Consider the following 27,244-nt stretch of genomic DNA (forward strand, 5'->3'; position numbering starts at 1 on the left):
TGCATAGAGCTGTGGTCAGGTTTATAACCTGTTGGTTCGGCCGGAATTGGAGTATTGCATAGAGCTGTGGTCAGGTTTATAACTTGCTGGTTAGACCGGAATTGGAGTATTGCATAGAGCTGTGGTCAGGTTTATAACTTGCTGGTTAGACCGGAATTGGAGTATTGCATAGAGCTGTGGTCAGGTTTATAACCTCCTGGTTCGGCCGGAATTGGATTATTGCATAGAGCTGTGGTCAGGTTTATAACCTGCTGGTTCGGCCGGAATTTGGGTATTGCATAGAGCTGTGGTCAGGTTTATAACTTGCTGGTTAGACCGGAATTGGAGTATTGCATAGAGCTGTGGTCAGGTTTATAACCTCCTGGTTCGGCCGGAATTGGATTATTGCATAGAGCTGTGGTCAGGTTTATAACCTGCTGGTTCGGCCGGAATTGCAGTATTGCATAGAGCTGTGGTCAGGTTTATAACCTGCTGGTTCGGCCGGAATTGGAGTATTGCATAGAGCTGTGGTCAGGTTTATAACCTCCTGGTTCGGCCGGAATTGGATTATTGCATAGAGCTGTGGTCAGGTTTATAACCTCCTGGTTCGGCCGGAATTGGATTATTGCATAGAGCTGTGGTCAGGTTTATAACCTCCTGGTTCGGCCGGAATTGGATTATTGCATAGAGCTGTGGTCAGGTTTATAACCTGCTGGTTCGGCCGGAATTGGAGTATTGCATAGAGCTGTGGTCAGGTTTATAACCTGCTGGTTCGGCCGGAATTGGAGTATTGCATAGAGCTGTGGTCAGGTTTATAACCTGCTGGTTCGGCCGGAATTGGAGTGTAGCACAGAGCTGTGGTCAGGTTTATAACCTGCTGGTTCGGCCGCAATTGGAGTGTAGCATAGAGCTGTGGTCAGGTTTATAACCTGCTGGTTCGGCCGGAATTGGAGTATTGCATAGAGCTGTGGTCAGGTTTATAACCTGCTGGTTCGGCCGGAATTGGAGTATTGCATAGAGCTGTGGTCAGGTTTATAACCTGCTGGTTCGGCCGGAATTGGAGTATTGCATAGAGCTGTGGTCAGGTTTATAACCTGCTGGTTCGGCCGGAATTGGAGTATTGCATAGAGCTGTGGTCAGGTTTATAACCTGCTGGTTCGGCCGGAATTGGAGTATAGCATAGAGCTGTGGTCAGGTTTATAACTTGCTGGTTCGGCCGGAATTGGAGCATTGCATAGAGCTGTGGTCAGGTTTATAACCTGCTGGTTCGGCCGGAATTGGAGTATTGCATAGAGCTGTGGTCAGGTTTATAACCTGCTGGTTCGGCCGGAATTGGAGTATTGCATAGAGCTGTGGTCAGGTTTATAACCTGCTGGTTCGGCCGGAATTGGAGTATTGCATAGAGCTGTGGTCAGGTTTATAACTTGCTGGTTAGACCGGAATTGGAGTATTGCATAGAGCTGTGGTCAGGTTTATAACTTGCTGGTTAGACCGGAATTGGAGTATTGCACAGAGCTGTGGTCAGGTTTATAACCTCCTGGTTCGGCCGGAATTGGATTATTGCATAGAGCTGTGGTCAGGTTTATAACCTGTTGGTTCGGCCGGAATTGGAGTATTGCATAGAGCTGTGGTCAGGTTTATAACTTGCTGGTTAGACCGGAATTGGAGTATTGCATAGAGCTGTGGTCAGGTTTATAACTTGCTGGTTAGACCGGAATTGGAGTATTGCATAGAGCTGTGGTCAGGTTTATAACCTCCTGGTTCGGCCGGAATTGGATTATTGCATAGAGCTGTGGTCAGGTTTATAACCTGCTGGTTCGGCCGGAATTTGGGTATTGCATAGAGCTGTGGTCAGGTTTATAACTTGCTGGTTAGACCGGAATTGGAGTATTGCATAGAGCTGTGGTCAGGTTTATAACCTCCTGGTTCGGCCGGAATTGGATTATTGCATAGAGCTGTGGTCAGGTTTATAACCTGCTGGTTCGGCCGGAATTGCAGTATTGCATAGAGCTGTGGTCAGGTTTATAACCTGCTGGTTCGGCCGGAATTGGAGTATTGCATAGAGCTGTGGTCAGGTTTATAACCTCCTGGTTCGGCCGGAATTGGATTATTGCATAGAGCTGTGGTCAGGTTTATAACCTCCTGGTTCGGCCGGAATTGGATTATTGCATAGAGCTGTGGTCAGGTTTATAACCTCCTGGTTCGGCCGGAATTGGATTATTGCATAGAGCTGTGGTCAGGTTTATAACCTGCTGGTTCGGCCGGAATTGGAGTATTGCATAGAGCTGTGGTCAGGTTTATAACCTGCTGGTTCGGCCGGAATTGGAGTATTGCATAGAGCTGTGGTCAGGTTTATAACCTGCTGGTTCGGCCGGAATTGGAGTGTAGCACAGAGCTGTGGTCAGGTTTATAACCTGCTGGTTCGGCCGCAATTGGAGTGTAGCATAGAGCTGTGGTCAGGTTTATAACCTGCTGGTTCGGCCGGAATTGGAGTATTGCATAGAGCTGTGGTCAGGTTTATAACCTGCTGGTTCGGCCGGAATTGGAGTATTGCATAGAGCTGTGGTCAGGTTTATAACCTGCTGGTTCGGCCGGAATTGGAGTATTGCATAGAGCTGTGGTCAGGTTTATAACCTGCTGGTTCGGCCGGAATTGGAGTATTGCATAGAGCTGTGGTCAGGTTTATAACCTGCTGGTTCGGCCGGAATTGGAGTATAGCATAGAGCTGTGGTCAGGTTTATAACTTGCTGGTTCGGCCGGAATTGGAGCATTGCATAGAGCTGTGGTCAGGTTTATAACCTGCTGGTTCGGCCGGAATTGGAGTATTGCATAGAGCTGTGGTCAGGTTTATAACCTGCTGGTTCGGCCGGAATTGGAGTATAGCATAGAGCTGTGCTCAGGTTTATAACCTGCTGGTTCGGCCGGAATTGGAGTATTGCATAGAGCTGTGGTCAGGTTTATAACCTGCTGGTTCGGCCGGAATTGGAGTATTGCATAGAGCTGTGGTCAGGTTTATAACCTGCTGGTTCGGCCGGAATTGGAGTATAGCATAGAGCTGTGGTCAGGTTTATAACCTGCTGGTTCGGCCGGAATTGGAGTATAGCATAGAGCTGTGGTCAGGTTTATAACTTGCTGGTTCGGCCGGAATTGGAGTATTGCATAGAGCTGTGGTCAGGTTTATAACCTGCTGGTTAGACCGGAATTGGAGTATTACATAGAGCTGTGGTCAGGTTTATAACCTGCTGGTTCGGCCGGAATTGGAGTATTGCATAGAGCTGTGGTCAGGTTTATAACGTGCTGGTTAGACCGGAATTGGAGTGCAGCATAGAGCTGTGGTCAGCTTTATAACCTGCTGGTTCTGCCGGAATTGGAGTATTGCATAGAGCTGTGGTCAGGTTAATAACCTGCTGGTTAGAGCGGAATTGGAGTATTGCATAGAGCTGTGGTCAGGTTTATAACCTGCTGGTTCGGCCGGAATTGGAGTATATCATAGAGCTGTGGTCAGGTTTATAACTTGCTGGTTAGACCGGAATTGGAGTATTGCACAGAGCTGTGGTCAGGTTTATAACCTCCTGGTTCGGCCGGAATTGGATTATTGCATAGAGCTGTGGTCAGGTTTATAACCTGCTGGTTCGGCCGGAATTGGAGTATTGCATTGAGCTGTGGTCAGGTTTATAACCTGCTGGTTCGGCCGGAATTGGAGTATTGCATAGAGCTGTGGTCAGGTTTATAACCTCCTGGTTCGGCCGGAATTGGATTATTGCATAGAGCTGTGGTCAGGTTTTTCACCTCCTGGTTCGGCCGGAATTGGATTATTGCATAGAGCTGTGGTCAGGTTTATAACTTGCTGGTTCGGCCGGAATTGGATTATTGCATAGAGCTGTGCTCAGGTTTATAACCTGCTGGTTAGACCGGAATTGGAGTATTACATAGAGCTGTGGTCAGGTTTATAACCTCCTGGTTCGGCCGGAATTGGATTATTGCATAGAGCTGTGGTCAGGTTTATAACCTCCTGGTTCGGCCGGAATTGGATTATTGCATAGAGCTGTGGTCAGGTTTATAACCTGCTGGTTCGGCCGGAATTGGAGTATTGCATAGAGCTGTGGTCAGGTTTATAACTTGCTGGTTCGGCCGGAATTGGAGTATTGCAAAGAGCTGTGGTCAGGTTTATAACTTGCTGGTTCGGCCGGAATTGGAGTATTGCATAGAGCTGTGGTCAGGTTTATAACCTGCTGGTTAGACCGGAATTGGGGTATTGCATAGAGCTGTGGTCAGGTTTATAACCTCCTGGTTCGGCCGGAATTGGATTATTGCATAGAGCTGTGGTCAGGTTTATAACCTCCTGGTTCGGCCGGAATTGGATTATTGCATAGAGCTGTGGTCAGGTTTATAACCTGCTGGTTCGGCCGGAATTGGAGTATTGCATAGAGCTGTGGTCAGGTTTATAACTTGCTGGTTCGGCCGGAATTGGAGTATTGCAAAGAGCTGTGGTCAGGTTTATAACTTGCTGGTTCGGCCGGAATTGGAGTATTGCACAGAGCTGTGGTCAGGTTTATAACCTGCTGGTTCGGCCGGAATTGGATTATTGCATAGAGCTGTGGTCAGGTTTATAACTTGCTGGTTAGACCGGAATTGGAGTATTGCATAGAGCTGTGGTCAGGTTTATAACCTGCTGGTTCGGCCGGAATTGGAGTATTGCATAGAGCTGTGGTCAGGTTTCTAACTTGCTGGTTCGGCCGGAATTGGAGTATTGCATAGAGCTGTGGTCAGGTTTATAACTTGCTGGTTCGGCCGGAATTGGAGAATTGCATAGAGCTGTGGTCAGGTTTATAACCTGCTGGTTCGGCCGGAATTGGAGTATAGCATAGAGCTGTGGTCAGGTTTATAACCTGCTGGTTCGGCCGGAATTGGAGTATAGCATAGAGCTGTGGTCAGTTTTATAACTTGCTGGTTCGGCCGGAATTGGAGTATTGCATAGAGCTGTGGTCAGGTTTATAACCTGCTGGTTAGACCGGAATTGGAGTATTACATAGAGCTGTGGTCAGGTTTATAACCTGCTGGTTCGGCCGGAATTGGAGTATTGCATAGAGCTGTGGTCAGGTTTATAACGTGCTGGTTAGACCGGAATTGGAGTGCAGCATAGAGCTGTGGTCAGCTTTATAACCTGCTGGTTCTGCCGGAATTGGAGTATTGCATAGAGCTGTGGTCAGGTTAATAACCTGCTGGTTCGGCCGGAATTGGAGTATTGCATAGAGCTGTGGTCAGGTTTATAACCTGCTGGTTCGGCCGGAATTGGAGTATTGCATAGAGCTGGGGTCAGGTTTATAACCTGCTGGTTCGGCCGGAATTGGATTATTGCATAGAGCTGTGGTCAGGTTTATAACCTGCTGGTTCGGCCGGAATTGGAGTATTGCATAGAGCTGTGGTCAGGTTTATAACTTGCTGGTTCGGCCGGAATTGGAGTATTGCATAGAGCTGTGGTCAGGTTTATAACTTGCTGGTTCGGCCGGAATTCGAGTATTGCATAGAGCTGTGGTCAGGTTTATAACCTGCTGGTTCGGCCGGAATTGGAGTATTGCATAGAGCTGTGGTCAGGTTTATAACCTGCTGGTTCGGCCGGAATTGGAGTATTGCATAGAGCTGTGGTCAGGTTTATAACCTGCTGGTTCGGCCGGAATTGGAGTATTGCATAGAGCTGTGGTCAGGTTTATAACTTGCTGGTTCGGCCGGAATTGGAGCGTTGCATAGAGCTGTGGTCAGGTTTATAACCTGGTGGTTCGGCCGGAATTGGAGTATTGCATAGAGCTGTGGTCAGGTTTATAACCTGGTGGTTCGGCCGGAATTGGAGTATTGCATAGAGCTGTGGTCAGGTTTATAACCTGCTGGTTCGGCCGGAATTGGAGTATTGCATAGAGCTGTGGTCAGGTTTATAACCTGCTGGTTCGGCCGGAATTGGAGTATTGCATAGAGCTGTGGTCAGGTTTATAACTTGCTGGTTAGACCGGAATTGGAGTATTGCATAGAGCTGTGGTCAGGTTTATAACTTGCTGGTTAGACCGGAATTGGAGTATTGCACAGAGCTGTGGTCAGGTTTATAACCTCCTGGTTCGGCCGGAATTGGATTATTGCATAGAGCTGTGGTCAGGTTTATAACCTGTTGGTTCGGCCGGAATTGGAGTATTGCATAGAGCTGTGGTCAGGTTTATAACTTGCTGGTTAGACCGGAATTGGAGTATTGCATAGAGCTGTGGTCAGGTTTATAACTTGCTGGTTAGACCGGAATTGGAGTATTGCATAGAGCTGTGGTCAGGTTTATAACCTCCTGGTTCGGCCGGAATTGGATTATTGCATAGAGCTGTGGTCAGGTTTATAACCTGCTGGTTCGGCCGGAATTTGGGTATTGCATAGAGCTGTGGTCAGGTTTATAACTTGCTGGTTAGACCGGAATTGGAGTATTGCATAGAGCTGTGGTCAGGTTTATAACCTCCTGGTTCGGCCGGAATTGGATTATTGCATAGAGCTGTGGTCAGGTTTATAACCTGCTGGTTCGGCCGGAATTGCAGTATTGCATAGAGCTGTGGTCAGGTTTATAACCTGCTGGTTCGGCCGGAATTGGAGTATTGCATAGAGCTGTGGTCAGGTTTATAACCTCCTGGTTCGGCCGGAATTGGATTATTGCATAGAGCTGTGGTCAGGTTTATAACCTCCTGGTTCGGCCGGAATTGGATTATTGCATAGAGCTGTGGTCAGGTTTATAACCTCCTGGTTCGGCCGGAATTGGATTATTGCATAGAGCTGTGGTCAGGTTTATAACCTGCTGGTTCGGCCGGAATTGGAGTATTGCATAGAGCTGTGGTCAGGTTTATAACCTGCTGGTTCGGCCGGAATTGGAGTATTGCATAGAGCTGTGGTCAGGTTTATAACCTGCTGGTTCGGCCGGAATTGGAGTGTAGCACAGAGCTGTGGTCAGGTTTATAACCTGCTGGTTCGGCCGCAATTGGAGTGTAGCATAGAGCTGTGGTCAGGTTTATAACCTGCTGGTTCGGCCGGAATTGGAGTATTGCATAGAGCTGTGGTCAGGTTTATAACCTGCTGGTTCGGCCGGAATTGGAGTATTGCATAGAGCTGTGGTCAGGTTTATAACCTGCTGGTTCGGCCGGAATTGGAGTATTGCATAGAGCTGTGGTCAGGTTTATAACCTGCTGGTTCGGCCGGAATTGGAGTATTGCATAGAGCTGTGGTCAGGTTTATAACCTGCTGGTTCGGCCGGAATTGGAGTATAGCATAGAGCTGTGGTCAGGTTTATAACTTGCTGGTTCGGCCGGAATTGGAGCATTGCATAGAGCTGTGGTCAGGTTTATAACCTGCTGGTTCGGCCGGAATTGGAGTATTGCATAGAGCTGTGGTCAGGTTTATAACCTGCTGGTTCGGCCGGAATTGGAGTATTGCATAGAGCTGTGGTCAGGTTTATAACCTGCTGGTTCGGCCGGAATTGGAGTATTGCATAGAGCTGTGGTCAGGTTTATAACTTGCTGGTTAGACCGGAATTGGAGTATTGCATAGAGCTGTGGTCAGGTTTATAACTTGCTGGTTAGACCGGAATTGGAGTATTGCACAGAGCTGTGGTCAGGTTTATAACCTCCTGGTTCGGCCGGAATTGGATTATTGCATAGAGCTGTGGTCAGGTTTATAACCTGTTGGTTCGGCCGGAATTGGAGTATTGCATAGAGCTGTGGTCAGGTTTATAACTTGCTGGTTAGACCGGAATTGGAGTATTGCATAGAGCTGTGGTCAGGTTTATAACTTGCTGGTTAGACCGGAATTGGAGTATTGCATAGAGCTGTGGTCAGGTTTATAACCTCCTGGTTCGGCCGGAATTGGATTATTGCATAGAGCTGTGGTCAGGTTTATAACCTGCTGGTTCGGCCGGAATTTGGGTATTGCATAGAGCTGTGGTCAGGTTTATAACTTGCTGGTTAGACCGGAATTGGAGTATTGCATAGAGCTGTGGTCAGGTTTATAACCTCCTGGTTCGGCCGGAATTGGATTATTGCATAGAGCTGTGGTCAGGTTTATAACCTGCTGGTTCGGCCGGAATTGCAGTATTGCATAGAGCTGTGGTCAGGTTTATAACCTGCTGGTTCGGCCGGAATTGGAGTATTGCATAGAGCTGTGGTCAGGTTTATAACCTCCTGGTTCGGCCGGAATTGGATTATTGCATAGAGCTGTGGTCAGGTTTATAACCTCCTGGTTCGGCCGGAATTGGATTATTGCATAGAGCTGTGGTCAGGTTTATAACCTCCTGGTTCGGCCGGAATTGGATTATTGCATAGAGCTGTGGTCAGGTTTATAACCTGCTGGTTCGGCCGGAATTGGAGTATTGCATAGAGCTGTGGTCAGGTTTATAACCTGCTGGTTCGGCCGGAATTGGAGTATTGCATAGAGCTGTGGTCAGGTTTATAACCTGCTGGTTCGGCCGGAATTGGAGTGTAGCACAGAGCTGTGGTCAGGTTTATAACCTGCTGGTTCGGCCGCAATTGGAGTGTAGCATAGAGCTGTGGTCAGGTTTATAACCTGCTGGTTCGGCCGGAATTGGAGTATTGCATAGAGCTGTGGTCAGGTTTATAACCTGCTGGTTCGGCCGGAATTGGAGTATTGCATAGAGCTGTGGTCAGGTTTATAACCTGCTGGTTCGGCCGGAATTGGAGTATTGCATAGAGCTGTGGTCAGGTTTATAACCTGCTGGTTCGGCCGGAATTGGAGTATTGCATAGAGCTGTGGTCAGGTTTATAACCTGCTGGTTCGGCCGGAATTGGAGTATAGCATAGAGCTGTGGTCAGGTTTATAACTTGCTGGTTCGGCCGGAATTGGAGCATTGCATAGAGCTGTGGTCAGGTTTATAACCTGCTGGTTCGGCCGGAATTGGAGTATTGCATAGAGCTGTGGTCAGGTTTATAACCTGCTGGTTCGGCCGGAATTGGAGTATAGCATAGAGCTGTGCTCAGGTTTATAACCTGCTGGTTCGGCCGGAATTGGAGTATTGCATAGAGCTGTGGTCAGGTTTATAACCTGCTGGTTCGGCCGGAATTGGAGTATTGCATAGAGCTGTGGTCAGGTTTATAACCTGCTGGTTCGGCCGGAATTGGAGTATAGCATAGAGCTGTGGTCAGGTTTATAACCTGCTGGTTCGGCCGGAATTGGAGTATAGCATAGAGCTGTGGTCAGGTTTATAACTTGCTGGTTCGGCCGGAATTGGAGTATTGCATAGAGCTGTGGTCAGGTTTATAACCTGCTGGTTAGACCGGAATTGGAGTATTACATAGAGCTGTGGTCAGGTTTATAACCTGCTGGTTCGGCCGGAATTGGAGTATTGCATAGAGCTGTGGTCAGGTTTATAACGTGCTGGTTAGACCGGAATTGGAGTGCAGCATAGAGCTGTGGTCAGCTTTATAACCTGCTGGTTCTGCCGGAATTGGAGTATTGCATAGAGCTGTGGTCAGGTTAATAACCTGCTGGTTAGAGCGGAATTGGAGTATTGCATAGAGCTGTGGTCAGGTTTATAACCTGCTGGTTCGGCCGGAATTGGAGTATATCATAGAGCTGTGGTCAGGTTTATAACTTGCTGGTTAGACCGGAATTGGAGTATTGCACAGAGCTGTGGTCAGGTTTATAACCTCCTGGTTCGGCCGGAATTGGATTATTGCATAGAGCTGTGGTCAGGTTTATAACCTGCTGGTTCGGCCGGAATTGGAGTATTGCATTGAGCTGTGGTCAGGTTTATAACCTGCTGGTTCGGCCGGAATTGGAGTATTGCATAGAGCTGTGGTCAGGTTTATAACCTCCTGGTTCGGCCGGAATTGGATTATTGCATAGAGCTGTGGTCAGGTTTTTCACCTCCTGGTTCGGCCGGAATTGGATTATTGCATAGAGCTGTGGTCAGGTTTATAACTTGCTGGTTCGGCCGGAATTGGATTATTGCATAGAGCTGTGCTCAGGTTTATAACCTGCTGGTTAGACCGGAATTGGAGTATTACATAGAGCTGTGGTCAGGTTTATAACCTCCTGGTTCGGCCGGAATTGGATTATTGCATAGAGCTGTGGTCAGGTTTATAACCTCCTGGTTCGGCCGGAATTGGATTATTGCATAGAGCTGTGGTCAGGTTTATAACCTGCTGGTTCGGCCGGAATTGGAGTATTGCATAGAGCTGTGGTCAGGTTTATAACTTGCTGGTTCGGCCGGAATTGGAGTATTGCAAAGAGCTGTGGTCAGGTTTATAACTTGCTGGTTCGGCCGGAATTGGAGTATTGCATAGAGCTGTGGTCAGGTTTATAACCTGCTGGTTAGACCGGAATTGGGGTATTGCATAGAGCTGTGGTCAGGTTTATAACCTCCTGGTTCGGCCGGAATTGGATTATTGCATAGAGCTGTGGTCAGGTTTATAACCTCCTGGTTCGGCCGGAATTGGATTATTGCATAGAGCTGTGGTCAGGTTTATAACCTGCTGGTTCGGCCGGAATTGGAGTATTGCATAGAGCTGTGGTCAGGTTTATAACTTGCTGGTTCGGCCGGAATTGGAGTATTGCAAAGAGCTGTGGTCAGGTTTATAACTTGCTGGTTCGGCCGGAATTGGAGTATTGCACAGAGCTGTGGTCAGGTTTATAACCTGCTGGTTCGGCCGGAATTGGATTATTGCATAGAGCTGTGGTCAGGTTTATAACTTGCTGGTTAGACCGGAATTGGAGTATTGCATAGAGCTGTGGTCAGGTTTATAACCTGCTGGTTCGGCCGGAATTGGAGTATTGCATAGAGCTGTGGTCAGGTTTCTAACTTGCTGGTTCGGCCGGAATTGGAGTATTGCATAGAGCTGTGGTCAGGTTTATAACTTGCTGGTTCGGCCGGAATTGGAGAATTGCATAGAGCTGTGGTCAGGTTTATAACCTGCTGGTTCGGCCGGAATTGGAGTATAGCATAGAGCTGTGGTCAGGTTTATAACCTGCTGGTTCGGCCGGAATTGGAGTATAGCATAGAGCTGTGGTCAGTTTTATAACTTGCTGGTTCGGCCGGAATTGGAGTATTGCATAGAGCTGTGGTCAGGTTTATAACCTGCTGGTTAGACCGGAATTGGAGTATTACATAGAGCTGTGGTCAGGTTTATAACCTGCTGGTTCGGCCGGAATTGGAGTATTGCATAGAGCTGTGGTCAGGTTTATAACGTGCTGGTTAGACCGGAATTGGAGTGCAGCATAGAGCTGTGGTCAGCTTTATAACCTGCTGGTTCTGCCGGAATTGGAGTATTGCATAGAGCTGTGGTCAGGTTAATAACCTGCTGGTTAGAGCGGAATTGGAGTATTGCATAGAGCTGTGGTCAGGTTTATAACCTGCTGGTTCGGCCGGAATTGGAGTATTGCATAGCGCTGTGGTCAGGTTTATAACTTGCTGGTTAGACCGGAATTGGAGTATTGCATAGAGCTGTGGTCAGGTTTATAACCTGCTGGTTCGGCCGGAATTGGATTATTGCATAGAGCTGTGGTCAGGTTTATAACTTGCTGGTTAGACCGGAATTGGAGTATTGCACAGAGCTGTGGTCAGGTTTATAACCTCCTGGTTCGGCCGGAATTGGATTATTGCATAGAGCTGTGGTCAGGTTTATAACCTGCTGGTTCGGCCGGAATTGGAGTATTGCATAGAGCTGTGGTCAGGTTTATAACTTGCTGGTTAGACCGGAATTGGAGTATTGCATAGAGCTGTGGTCAGGTTTATAACCTGCTGGTTAGACCGGAATTGGGGTATTGCATAGAGCTGTGGTCAGGTTTATAACCTGCTGGTTAGACCGGAATTGGATTATTGCATAGAGCTGTGGTCAGGTTTATAACCTGCTGGTTCGGCCGGAATTGGGGTATTGCATAGAGCTGTGGTCAGGTTTATAACTTGCTGGTTAGACCGGAATTGGAGTATTGCATAGAGCTGTGGTCAGGTTTATAACCTCCTGGTTCGGCCGGAATTGGATTATTGCATAGAGCTGTGGTCAGGTTTATAACCTGCTGGTTAGACCGGAATTGGGGTATTGCATAGAGCTGTGGTCAGGTTTATAACCTGCTGGTTCGGCCGGAATTGGAGTGTAGCGTAGAGCTGTGGTCAGGTTTATAACCTGCTGGTTCGGCCGGAATTGGATTATTGCATAGAGCTGTGGTCAGGTTTATAACCTGCTGGTTCGGCCGGAATTGGAGTATTGCATAGAGCTGTGGTCAGGTTTATAACCTGTTGGTTCGGCCGGAATTGGAGTGTAGCATAGAGCTGTGGTCAGGTTTATAACTTGCTGGTTCGGCCGGAATTGCAGTATTACATAGAGCTGTGGTCAGGTTTATAACTTGCTGGTTCGGCCGGAATTGCAGTATTGCATAGAGCTGTGGTCAGGTTTATAACCTGCTGGTTCGGCCGGAATTGGAGTATTGCATAGAGCAGTGGTCAGGTTTATAACTTGCTGGTTCGGCCGGAATTGGAGTATTGCATAGAGCTGTGGTCAGGTTTATAACCTGCTGGTTCGGCCGGAATTGGAGTATAGCATAGAGCTGTGGTCAGGTTTATAACTTGTTGGTTCGGCCGGAATTGGAGTATTGCACAGAGCTGTGGTCAGGTTTATAACCTGCTGGTTCGGCCGGAATTGGAGTATTGCATAGAGCTGTGGTCAGGTTTATAACCTGCTGGTTCGGCCGGAATTGGATTATTGCATAGAGCTGTGGTCAGGTTTATAACCTGCTGGTTCGGCCGGAATTGGAGTATTGCATAGAGCTGTGGTCAGGTTTATAACTTGCTGGTTCGGCCGGAATTGGAGTATTGCATAGAGCTGTGGTCAAGTTTATAACTTGCTGGTTCGGCCGGAATTGGAGTATTGCATAGAGCTGTGGTCAGGTTTATAACCTGCTGGTTCGGCCGGAATTGGAGTATTGCACAGAGCTGTGGTCAGGTTTATAACCTGCTGGTTCGGCCGGAATTGGAGTATTGCATAGAGCTGTGGTCAGGTTTATAACCTGCTGGTTCGGCCGGAATTGGATTATTGCATAGAGCTGTGGTCAGGTTTATAACCTGCTGGTTCGGTCGGAATTGGAGTATTGCATAGAGCTGTGGTCAGGTTTATAACTTGCTGGTTCGGCCGGAATTGGAGTATTGCATAGAGCTGTGGTCAGGTTTATAACCTGCTGGTTCGGCCGGAATTGGAGTATTGCATAGAGCTGTGGTCAGGTTTATAACCTGCTGGTTAGACCGGAATTGGAGTATTGCATAGAGCTGTGGTCAGGTTTATAACCTGCTGGTTCGGCCGGAATTGGAGTATTGCACAGAGCTGTGGTCAGGTTTATAACCTGCTGGTTCGGCCGGAATTGGAGTATTGCATAGAGCTGTGGTCAGGTTTATAACCTGCTGGTTCGGCCGGAATTGGATTATTGCATAGAGCTGTGGTCAGGTTTATAACCTGCTGGTTCGGCCGGAATTGGAGTATTGCATAGAGCTGTGGTCAGGTTTATAACTTGCTGGTTCGGCCGGAATTGCAGTATTGCATAGAGCTGTGGTCAGGTTTATAACCTGCTGGTTCGGCCGGAATTGGAGTATTGCATAGAGCTGTGGTCAGGTTTATAACCTGCTGGTTCGGCCGGAATTGGATTATTGCATAGAGCTGTGGTCAGGTTTATAACCTGCTGGTTCGGCCGGAATTGGAGTATTGCATAGAGCTGTGGTCAGGTTTATAACTTGCTGGTTCGGCCGGAATTGGAGTATTGCATAGAGCTGTGGTCAGGTTTATAACCTGCTGGTTCGGCCGGAATTGGAGTATTGCATAGAGCTGTGGTCAGGTTTATAACCTGCTGGTTCGGCCGGAATTGGAGTGTAGCATAGAGCTGTGGTCAGGTTTATAACTTGCTGGTTCGGCCGGAATTGGAGTATTGCACAGAGCTGTGTTCAGGTTTATAACCTGCTGGTTCGGCCGGAATTGGAGTGTAGCATAGAGCTGTGGTCAGGTTTATAATCTGCTGGTTCGGCCGGAATTGGAGTATTGCATAGAGCTGTGGTCAGGTTTATAACCTGCTGGTTCGGCCGGAATTGGAGTGTAGCATAGAGCTGTGGTCAGGTTTATAACCTGCTGGTTCGGCCGGAATTGGAGTGTAGCATAGAGCTGTGGTCAGGTTTATAACCTGCTGGTTCGGCCGGAATTGGAGTATTGCATAGAGCTGTGGTCAGGTTTATAACTTGTTGGTTCGGCCGGAATTGGAGTATTGCATAGAGCTGTGGTCAGGTTTATAACCTGCTGGTTAGACCGGAATTGGGGTATTGCATAGAGCTGTGGTCAGGTTTATAACCTGCTGGTTAGACCGGAATTGGGGTATTGCATAGAGCTGTGGTCAGGTTTATAACCTGCTGGTTCGGCCGGAATTGGAGTATTGCATAGAGCTGTGGTCAGGTTTATAACCTGCTGGTTAGACCGGAATTGGGGTATTGCATAGAGCTGTGGTCAGGTTTATAACCTGCTGGTTCGGCCGGAATTGGAGTATTGCATAGAGCTGTGGTCAGGTTTATAACTTGCTGGTTCGGCCGGAATTGCAGTATTGCATAGAGCTGTGGTCAGGTTTATAACTTGCTGGTTCGGCCGGAATTGGAGTATTACATAGAGCTGTGGTCAGGTTTATAACCTGCTGGTTCGGCCGGAATTGGAGTGTAGCATAGAGCTGTGGTCAGGTTTATAACCTGCTGGTTCGGCCGGAATTGGAGTGTAGCATAGAGCTGTGGTCAGGTTTATAACCTGCTGGTTCGGCCGGAATTGGAGTGTAGCATAGAGCTGTGGTCAGGTTTATAACCTGCTGGTTCGGCCGGAATTGGAGTATTGCATAGAGCTGTGGTCAGGTTTATAACTTGTTGGTTCGGCCGGAATTGGAGTATTGCATAGAGCTGTGGTCAGGTTTATAACCTGTTGGTTCGGCCGGAATTGGAGTGTAGCATAGAGCTGTGGTCAGGTTTATAACTTGCTGGTTCGGCCGGAATTGCAGTATTACATAGAGCTGTGGTCAGGTTTATAACTTGCTGGTTCGCCGGAATTGCAGTATTGCATAGAGCTGTGGTCAGGTTTATAACCTGCTGGTTCGGCCGGAATTGGAGTATTGCATAGAGCTGTGGTCAGGTTTATAACTTGCTGGTTCGGCCGGAATTGGAGTATTGCATAGAGCTGTGGTCAGGTTTATAACTTGCTGGTGTGACCGGAATTGGAGTATTGCATAGAGCTGTGGTCAGGTTTATAACTTGCTGGTTCGGCCGGAATTGGAGTATTGCATAGAGCTGTGGTCAGGTTTATAACCTGCTGGTTCGGCCGGAATTGGAGTATTGCATAGAGCTGTGGTCAGGTTTATAACCTGCTGGTTGGGCCGGAATTGGAGTATTGCATAGAGCTGTGGTCACCCCGCTATACAAAGGATGTTTTGGGGAGGGTGGAGAAGAGATTTGCAAGGTCACTGGCTGGTTTAGCGGACATATCACGAGAGTCTGGACAGACTTCATTTGTTTCGCCTGGATCGTTGGAGGCTGAGGGGAGACCTGATCGAGGTTTCAAAGATTATGAAAAGCATAGATAGAGTGGACAGAGTATACCTGATTCTCAGTGTTGAAGTATTTTCTGCTCTTCTCTCTCTCCCTCACACACCCTCAGACACACACAGACAATCTTTCTCGTTATCCTCTTGTGAGCCATATGCCTGCTGCTCCCAATATGCATGTCAATGGGACAACCGTCCGAGAGAAATAGCTTGGAGACGAGACAGTGAACGTGACGATCTGGAGCCCGGGCTAGATCCACTGAAGCTGTATCTGGGTTTCTCTCAAAAAGCGTCTTTATTAATCAACTGAAGCAAAAAGATGACAGGGTATTTCACCGCGCTGATGACCTGTTCTCTGAATTTCGACTGAGTCACCGCGTAAATAAATGTATTGGTGCACAAGCTGAAGTTCCTCAGCAAAACGCCGACCTCATGAAATATCCATTCGGAACCATTGAAATTGAAACCATTTCCTCTGACCTGGTAATATATGAAATTCACAACGCAGGTCATCCACAGGAGGATGAAGCTGCCAGAGAGGGTGAAGAGTAAAACCACAGACCTCCTCCTGCTCTCCATCTCCGGGTCACTGCGGTTCTCCCCCTTGCTCTGACCCTTCAGCCCCTTACGGATGCGACTGGCCACTAAAATGTGTCTGACTGTCAGAGCGTTGAGCAGCAGGATCCCAGCGAAAGGGAGGAACGGAGTTAAAACCGTATCGAGCCAAGCATACCCTACCCACCCGGGGTCAGTGAAATAATTGCTCTTAAGTTTACAAAGCCTCGGTACATTGTCAATAATCGCTCTGGGTTTCCAGATGAAGAAGCGGGGAACGTTGTTCATACTAGATAGTACGCCGGTTGTTGTTAGAACCACAGCCGCAGTTTTCCCAAAAAAAAAATTTTGTTTTCAGTTTCTGACAGCAAATGGCGACAAACCGATCAAAGGTGAAAGTGACGGTGAACCAGACAGAACAATATGTGACGACGAACCTCAGTGCCTCGATAGCACTGCACACGGGGGTGATGTTCAGAAACCACGACAGAAGGTAATATTTTTTTATCCGATACAAAATGACCTCGAAGACAATAGTCAGCAGATCCGCCGCTGCCATGGCCACCAGGTAGCGAGTGGTGCAGGTAGAGAGGCCGCACTTTCCCCGGGATAGGATCACAATCGCCACTAAATTCACTGGGAAGAGAGAGAGAGGGGTGGGGGGAGATTGCAGACATTACTGAACTCATATACGTTGGCAATTAGCAGCATCAGTATTCAGCCAAAGATCAGGAGTACGAGAGTGCGTAAGCGGCTGCTAACGTCCCTTTACCGTGGAGATAAAATGATGTGTGACAAGTCACCGAAGTTAAAACGGTGCAAATCCGATTCTGGTCGGTGACGGAGCCAGATTCGCTGATTTAACCGTGCCTGACTAGGCCTCTATAAACAGGGCTGAGGAGGGATCGGGAAAGAAGCAACGCTCACAAAGTACTGGAGGGACTCAGCAGCTCAAGAAACATTTCTCCAAGTGAACTGGCACTGAACGTTTCGGGGCGAGACTTATCGTCATGGCGAAGCCTTGCCCCAATTCTCAACTTAGTAACGAATGGCGGAGTGCCCCCATTAACGGACTCATTCCAGAACGCAGTTCAATCGGATAACACAGGGCACCAGGTCTGTGGACCCTGGTACAGATGATCAAACCCTATTATTGACCAACAGGCAGTGGAATGCTAGTGGGAGAGACAAAATGGTGAAACATGAAGCACAAGATTAGGTGTTCAATCTGATCAATAACTCAGTGAACATCACGATATAAAACCCTCCCGTCAAAAATCCGGAATAATTACCGTTAAAGCCCTTCCAGTCAGACCTTCCCTGAGAGCTGCCTGTCTCCACCACTCATACCACTTCGGAACAGTGGCTCAGTAAATGCAAGGACCACGTTCAAGACGATCCCTTGTGGCAGAAGACAGACAGACATCTTCTTTCGCTTGTCATTACATATGAAAACTCAGCATGTAGAATTGACAGAACTGATATCTCTGACGGAAATGTGTCCAATGATCGTACACGTCATCAAGCCGGAGGCTTGTAAAACGATCATAAAGCGTTCACAAAGGTTAACAGTCAGAAATACCGAACGCGAAGGCAGCGCACTCACCGGGAACTCCAGTGGCGGCAATGAACATATACAATATTTTCTGTACAATCCTGTAGCTATCCAACATGGAAGGCATTTTCTCCGTCCAGTGATTCGCTCCCCAATGCGACAGCCGATCTCTCTGAATGAAATGTTGAGGCCGCATAATCCTTGGGTTTTTAATACCATTCAGCGACTCCACGGGGACGGAATTAGAAATAAAGATTTTTAAACGATTTCCTAACCGATGACGTCAGACACGGTAATCCCTGCGGTGACAGATTGTGATTGATTTAGTAAATTAATTGTAAACAATAGATAATGCGATTGTACTAACGCGTGTAAATTGCGAGCAGCATTCAGCCAGCGAAGGGAACATTGTTTCAAACACTATCAGACCCGGCTCACCACTGTTTGTGTGTGTCGGTGTGACATTCATCCAGCGAAGGGAACATTGTTTCAAACACCATCAGACGCAGCTCACCACTGTTTGTGTGTGTCGGTGTGACATTCATCCAGCGAAGGGAACATTGTTTCAAACACCATCAGACGCAGCTCACCACTGTTTGTGTGTGTCGAGGTGACATTCATCCAGCGAAGGGAACATTGTTTCAAACACCATCAGACGCAGCTCACCACAGTTTGTGTGTGTCGGTGTGACATTCATCCAGCGGTTGCCGATTTCCTACAGCAGACCGCAGAGAGTCAAAGGACCCACGCTCTGATTTTCCACCAATTGTGAACGCACCTCATCTGAGTGCAACCTCAAACACGAGAAAGTCTGCAGATGCTGGACATCAAATAAACCCACACATTTCCATTCTGCTTCCCATTCCCATTCCAACACATCAGTCCACAGCCTCCTCTGCTGACGCAGGGACCGCACACAATTTGGACAACACCACACCAACCCCGTTCACCATTCTCAATATCAGAGAAATGTATACAGACAGACAGACTTACTTTATTGATCCCGAGAGAAACTGGGTTTCATTACAGTCGCACCAACCAAGAATAGTGTAGAAATATAGCGATATAAAGCCATAAATAATTAAATAATAATAAGAAAATTATGCCCAGTGGAAATTAGTCCAGGACCAGCCTATTGGCTCAGGGTGTCTGACACTCCGATGGAGGAGTTGGAAAGTTTGATGGCCACAGGCAGGAATGACTTCCTATGACACTCAGTTTTGCAACTCGGTGGAATGAGTCTCTGACTGCATGTACTCCTGTGCCTAACCAGTACATTATGGAGTGGATGGGAGACATTGTCCAAGATTGCATGCAACTTGGACAGCATCCTCTTTTCAGCCACCACCGTCAGAGAGTCCAGTTCCACCCCCACAACATCACTGGCCTTACGAATGAGTTTGTTGACTCTGTTGGAGTCTGCTACCCTCAGCCTGCTGCCCCAGCACACAACAGCAAACATGATAGCACTGGCCACCTCAGACTCGTAGAACACCCTCAGCATCGTCCGGCAGATGGTAAAGGACCTCGGTCTCCTCAGGAAGTAGAGACGGCTCTGACCCTTCTTGTCGACAGCCTCAGTGTTCTTTGACCAGTCCAGTTTATTGTCAATTCGTATCCCCAGGTATTTGTACCCACGGGTCACCGGTGCCTTAGCCCTCCTCATGTCCACCACCAGCTTCTTAGTCTTTTTTACATTAAGCTGCAGACGATTCTGCTCACATCATGTGACAAAGTTTCCCACCGTAGCCCTGTACTCCGCCTCATCTCCCTTGCTGATGCATCCAACTATGGCAGAGTCATCAGAAAAATTCCGAAGATGGAAAGACTGTGTGCAGTAGTTTAAGTCCGAGGTGAAGATAAAGTGAAGAAATGGTGAAGAAAAATACAATCTATACCCTAAAATAGCTAACTTGTGTGTGTGTCTGTCTATCTATCTATCTATCTATCTATCTAACTATCGATCTATCTATATATGTATATATAGATATATATTATACAGTAGCAGTCGAGAAAAATTTCAAAATTACACTAAATCACAAAATAAATAAACAGTGCAAAACAGGACTAATGAGGCCGGGCTTCCCCTTTCACCTTGAATACATGTTTTCTGCTATTAGGCCTTTAATCCTCGGGCTGTCCGCTCTGTCTGTGCCTTTGACCAGCTGACACTCCCACATGCACATGAGATTATCCCAGCGCAAGAATTATTTCAAGCTGTTCACAAAATAATTTTCAAGTTTCAAAGTTAAATTATTATTCACGTTTCTTTCAAAGAAACATACTGGAGATTGGGGACTCACCACCCCACCCCAACCCCGTGCAATGCTTCAACACCCCCAAATCCGTGCGCACCCATAATCACCAAAGCACCCCTAAATCTGCGGACATCCACAAAACCGCACGGGCCCAAAATCCCTTTGCAAACCAAATCGTTTTGCACTCCCATTACCACATGCACCTCAGATTAGCCTTAAGCAGAATAATTTCAAAACTGTTCACAACCTATCTGCCTCCTGCTTAGAAAACAGAAAGAACCAAGTTCAAATTGAAAGTGATTTTATTAATAATCAATTTAAACTGAAAATATCCTGATATTCGTCACAACCCTACATCCACCGGCACCCCGAAATCACTGCACATCCGACATGCCTGTGCACCCCCAGCTTTTTGCCGACACGACCTAAATCTGCACGCATTCCCAAAGCAATGTACATCCCAAAACCCGCTGACGCACCCATATGCACATTTGATTATTCCAGAGAAAGAATTATTTCATACAGTTCACAAAATAGGAGCCTCAGCCTTAATGATATAGGGTTGGAATATTGTTCAAAATTGAACAATATTATTAAAAATTACTTTATGAAAAAGAACGGATAGAAAAAAAAACTATTTTGAGATTTCTCACGACCCCTCATCCACTAACACCCCCTGATCTGTGTACACACCCATGTCCGTGATGATCACTATCTTCGCGGCACACCCTCAAATCTGCACACATCCAGAAATCTGTGCACCCCCGCAAACGCGCTGACACCCGCATATTCACATTTCCTTATCCCAGAGGGAAAAAAAATAATTTCAAACAGTTCACAAAATCGCTACCTCCGATTTAAAGGAATAATAAAAACAACTTTCAGCTTAAATGCGTTTATAGATATATTAATAAAGAATCTATAAATCAAACAATCTTAATATTCGCCACTTCTCCAAAAACACCGACACTCGACATTTATTAATACAGACTCTGTAAATGAAATAGCTTTGAGATTCGTCACAACCCCACATCCAGGGACATCAACAGATCTTTGGGTACCAATATGAGCTGACACATACATAAATTTGCGTACATCCCGGCATCCGCACGTACCCCCAGCTTGGTTCCTGGTTCTTGGGGCGGAGGTTGGACTTAAGAAGGGTATTTTTGAAGAAGAAGAGCTGTGTTAAATTTAATTGGGTTTGATGACAATGGTAGGATGAAGATTATTCCATGCTTTAATTGTGTGGAGGAAGAATGAATTTCTGTACACATCTGACTTGGTAGTTAGTATTTCAAATTGAAATGATTGCCGTCGTCTGCTCCTAATAGGTTTGGGTTTGATGTAGGATTGGCCGTCTACGTATTACTGACCATTTAACATTTTGTTAAAACAGGTCAGACGGTGCGCTTCACGTCTGTCTTGGAGAGAGTTCTACTTCAGTGAATTCAAAAGTTAGGTAACACTCGTTTCTCTCCCATAGGTATTTGTGACAAATCGGGCTGCCTGTCTTTGGACTCGCTCGAAGGAAGAAGTGTTTTAGTTTGTGTCTGGGTCTGTTACATACCCACAGATTGAACACGGGACAGTGGGACGATGTAATTGTCTTATGACCGTGGGGTGATGTTATGACACGTGATGGCAGGTTCTAAACCGCATTTAAACCAACTCGCGTTTTGTGACGGAGTTTTCATTTTTATTGTTATGCAACGTTGTTGTTCCCGGTCGGATGTGTGAGGCTCCACCGGTTTTGTTCGTTACACGTTTATTTTATTTTTTCCTTACAGTCCAGTATCGGAGAGTGAAAGCATTACAGGAATTATCCGACTTCAAAGGATTGGATAAAATTAATGTCGTTCAGCGTCTTGGGAATGATCGACCTTTTTTTTTTACTTCGTTCAGGAATTGTGGCATGTACATTTGAGTTGAACCCCTGCAAAGTCAGGAAGGTTTGTACAGTGACCACCCTCCAGTCAAAAGGTCAGTTCCTTTTATTTCCTCGTGATTTCTGCGAACAAGGCATCTCCCGGCTGTGGGATCGGCAGGTCGTCGGTACTTCGAAGGAATCGTTAGTTTCGGGGAAGTCTCTCCTTACTGAATGTATAAATCACATGGACTTTTGAGTCTGTGCTTGGATGAGAACTCGTTAAGAACAGTTTCTAAGTTTGAATGTTCGTGCCGCCTAGCTGTTAACTTCCGGGTAAGTTAGTTGTTTATTTACTTTTCTAAGCTTGATCAGAGGTTAGTAAATCTCGGGTTTTGTTTTAAAACTTCTCTCAGTTTCATATTCATTGCTGCTGCATTCGTAACAGGTCCCGTACAACAGCTGTATATTCCAGATGTGGCCTAACAAGGCTGAGGAACAACTTCTCCTTGGCCGAAGTTGAACAATGATGAAAATTGCCTCTTGGAAGATTCAGGACTCCTGTTGCATTCACTGTTGCATGATGCGCCTGACCATCCCAACGCAGATCATTCTGGAGTTTGATGCCAAGGTACTTGATCTGTTTGGTTTCTTCAAGGCTGACACGCAGGATTTTATTTGATGTTTTACCTGGTTTTCTCTTCCTGGTGACGCGCGTGGTTTCACATTCGGAAGGATTGAACTGTGCCCCATTGTTGTGACAACTCAACCATACTATCAAGAACTTTTTGAATAGCATCTTCACCATCAGCTGACCTCATTGGACGGTTTATCACACAGTCTTCAGCAAAAAGTCTAGTGGTGTTTGTGACTTTTTCGTGGATGTCATTAATGTAAAGTGAAAACAAATATGGGCCGCCACTGTGCCCTGGGGTGTACCACTTAATAACGGACGCCATTCAGAGCTTTTTCCATTCGCGCACACACGCTGAAGACGTTTGTTCAAGAAACTGGAAATCCATCTTTTAGTATTAAAACGAAAACCGTGGAAGTCGAGCTTCCGAAGTAATCTTTGTTGGGGAATGACAATGAATGCTTTAGAGAACCCGAGCACTACTAAATCAATGGCGACATCGTTATCAAAGCTTTTGGCCAGGTCAGTTGTTGTCAGGATAAGTTGAGTCTCGCATGATCTATGCTTCCTAAAAACAATGCTGGTTGTCAGCAGGAATGTTATGTCTGCTCAGGTGCCCCATCAGATCGCTGTCAGCAGGAATGTTATGTCTGCTCAGGTGCCTCATCAGATCGCTGTCAGCAGGAATGTTATGTCTGCTCAGGTGCCCCATCAGATCGCTGTCAGCAGGAATGTTATGTCTGCTCGGGTGCCCCATCAGATCGCTGTCAGCAGGAATGTTATGTCTGCTCCGGTGCCCCATCAGATCGCTGTCAGCAGGAATGTTATGTCTGCTCAGGTGTCCCATCAGATCGCTGTCAGCAGGAATGTTATGTCTGCTCAGGTGCCCCATCAGATCGCTGTCAGCAGGAATGTTATGTCTGCTCAGGTGCCCCATCAGATCGCTGTCAGCAGGAATGTTATGTCTGCTCAGGTGCCCCATCAGATCGCTGTCAGCAGGAATGTTATGTCTGCTCAGGTGCCCCATCAGATCGCTGTCAGCAGGAATGTTATGTCTGCTCAGGTGCCTCATCAGATCGCTGTCAGCAGGAATGTTATGTCTGCTCAGGTGCCCCATCAGATCGCTGTCAGCAGGAATGTTATGTCTGCTCAGGTGCCTCATCAGACCGCTGTCAGCAGGAATGTTATGTCTGCTCAGGTGCCCCATCAGATCGCTGTCAGCAGGAATGTTATGTCTGCTCAGGTGCCTCATCAGATCGCTGTCAGCAGGAATGTTATGTCTGCTCAGGTGCCTCATCAGATCGCTGTCAATTAAATGCTCCAAGAGTTTGCAGCAAGTGCTTGTTAATGAAACAGGACGATAATTTGCTGGGTTGGTGGTTGAATCCTTTTTAAAGAGAGGGGTGATGTTTGGCTTCCTCCAATCCAGAGGAAGATCACTTGAGTCGAGCGACTGCTGGAAGATAAACTGCAGAACAGGAGCCAGTTCTTCAGCTGCGATCTTGAGGGCCTGATTCTGAATCTGGTCTGGCCCGATAGCTTTTGTCGTATTGATGCTGAGCAGTAACTTGTTTACACCGTCAGCCTCAATTTCGATAGGAGGCAGATCAATATACGGGCTGAGCGGTAGATCAGGAAAAGATGAAGGTTCCATATCTTCCCGGGTAAAGACCTGGTCATATTTAAATGATAAATAGAACAAAGATAAACGTTCAAAGTGCATTTATTATTCAAGTTTCTCTGAATGCAACCACCCTGAGGTTTGCTAACCGACACCCGCCTCCCCCAGACCCGCACCCAAACCATCAACAGACTCAAATCTGGCGCACCCAGAAAACTGTGCACATCCCCAAAACCGTTTGCGCCCCGGATCCTTGCACAACCCGGAATCCGCGAGACCCTCAAATCTACGCGCACCCTGAAACCGGCTGAAAATCCCACATGCACGTTATATTATCAATGAGCAAAAATAATTTCAAACACTCCACAAAACAACAGTATCCGCCTTAAGAAAATACAGTAAGAACAAAGTACACAATTTAATGTGCGTTTATGAACAAAGTTTCGATCTTACAAGCACTCTTGAGATTTGTAACAACACCACATCTACCGACATCTAAAAATGCGTCTGCAACCCCACATGACTAAGCACCCCCATATTTGAGGACAACCCATGTATCTGCACACATCCCCAAATCCCTGTACATCTGCAAACGAGCTGACCCCCCACATTAACGAACTGTTATCACAGAGAAAAAAATCATTTCAAACAGTTCAAAAATGATCAAAAAGAAATATCAAGGACAAAGATTAGTTTAAAGTGCATTTATAGATTTATTCATGAAGTATTTATAAACGAATTAATCTTCAGATTCGTCACTCTGCACCGACACCGTGTGCAGCCACGTATTCAATGCACACCCCTAAATCTGCGCATATCCTCAAACAAGTGTGCACCCCAAAATCCATGTGTACCCAAACCCGCTGACAACCCCACATTAGATTATATCAGAATCAGAATCATTTCCAGCAGTTCTCAAAATGTCTGTCTCCTCACTAAAACACGCAAAATAATGTCCAATTCCAATTTCGATGACACACCCAGATCTGTACATAATCGGTGCACCTCCATATTCGATAACACACCTCTGAATCTGCGCACATCAACAAATCCGTGTTCACTTCCATGTTCGACAACCCACTCCCAAATGTGTTCTCCCAACTATACGCTGATCGTCAAATAAGAGCACACCCCAGGAGCAAAATGTGCACCAGAAACCCGCTGACAACCCCACAGATTATCCCAGAGGAAACAGAGCACCACCATAAAAAGCATGAGCTGAGGTCAAAGTTCAAATTAGATTTATTATTAACGTATCTATAAATTTAAAAAATTGAGATTAGTCACATCTCCAAATCTGCAGACGCCCCACATCCGTGATGAACCCAAAATCCAGGCGCGCCTCCAAATCCGTATGCGCCCCTATAACTATGCACATCCCGAAACCCGCTGATAAACCCACATGCTAGTTAGATTATCCCAAAAGAATTCTTCCAACTACTTCACAAAATGACTGCCTCCACGTTCAAAAAGCAAGCACAGAGTTCAAAGTTATTAAACAATCTATCAATGAATTAACTTTGAGATTCGTCACAACTGCATACTCGCAGTCACCACAAATTGTCAGAACCCCGAAGTCATTTGTACCCCCAAAACCGTGTGGATATTATTAGTTTGGCAGTCTTTGTGTGTAGATTCTCGTGGATTTTGTTGCATTTCTCTTCGCCACTGAACGTGAATCAAGGTAGTAGAAGGTGAGATGCACTTAATTTAATAATAAAGTTAATTTAATGTTTGAATAGAAACTCAAACACACAGACACACCTGGGCACGGACACAGGCACGCACACAGGGAAATAGAATCTCACTCTCTCTCTCTCTCTCTCACACACACACACACACACACACAACACACATACAAACTCACAGCCACACACACACACACACACACACACACACACACACACACACACACACACACACACACACACACACACACACACACACACACACACACACACACACACACACCATTCACGGACTCGCGCACACTCAACAGACAGTAGAATCCGACTAAAACACGACAGGATCAGGCACGCAACATAACAGATATAGACACACACAGCAAATAGACCTACACAATCATACTAGACACATACACAGACAGTCAGAGGCTAGACAATTATAGACACGCATACACATGATACGAAAATTGGTGGATGGGCACGTTGTATTGGTGTAATATAAAGGCTGGAAAAGGAATCAGGCAAACCAGCATAAAATGCAAGAAGGTCACAAATGAAATAAAATGTTGGAAAATACATGGCCATGATGCTTGGTCGAAGAAATATACGTGCATACTTTCTTCTAAGCGAGGAGGAAATCCAAATATCTCAAATTGCAAGGGTTTACGAATCCTTGTGCAGAACACCCAAAGGGTTAACTTCCAGGATGAGTCGTTGGTGAACAAGGCAAATGAAATATAGCATTCATTTCGAAGGTTGAGAATATAAGTGCGGTGATGTGGTGCTGAAGATTTATAAGGCACTAGGGTGGACTCACTTTGGGTTCGGGGTGCGTACGTATTTTGCTGTTTGAGTTACAGATATTTTAATAATAAATGAACTTTGAACGCTGAACTACATTTTCGCTATTTTGAGGTAGAAACAGGTATTATGCGAGCTGTTTGAAATGACTTTTGCTCTGGGATAATCTAATGTGCATCTTGGGTGTGCACAGATTTGGGTGCACTCCGATTTGTTGGCATCAGGTGGTTTAGAGTGCACACGGATTTGGGGGTCACAGGGTTTCAGGAGTCCCTGCGTTGTTGCGGGTGTGTCGAATCTCAAGGTTATTCACATAGATGATTTCAAAATAAATGCACTTTAAACGCTGTTCTTGCCTTTTAAATCTATTTGTCCACAAATATAGGACTGTTGAGTTCGATGTCCATGCATTAGGTTTGGGGAGGGTCGTGGACGAGCCTCCAAATGTTCTGACTGTGATTAAATCACTGAAGAAATTTGAGGGTCTCGTGTATATATGAAAGTATTTATTCATTAACGGAAACAAACTTTTTCTTGAGGGTCCTCTCGGTAGGATCCCCCAAACACAAAATACAGAAGGGGATTATACTCTTGAGGAGAATGGTAAAATGATATAACTTATTTCAATATTTTGTATTTGACAAATGATTCCTTTGAAGTACATATTTACAGAGGTAGCACGTTTAGTTGATGACAGCAACACGAACGAAATGCTG

This window comes from Hemitrygon akajei, unplaced genomic scaffold (assembly GCF_048418815.1).
Source record: "Hemitrygon akajei unplaced genomic scaffold, sHemAka1.3 Scf000037, whole genome shotgun sequence".
NCBI lineage: Eukaryota > Metazoa > Chordata > Chondrichthyes > Myliobatiformes > Dasyatidae > Hemitrygon > Hemitrygon akajei.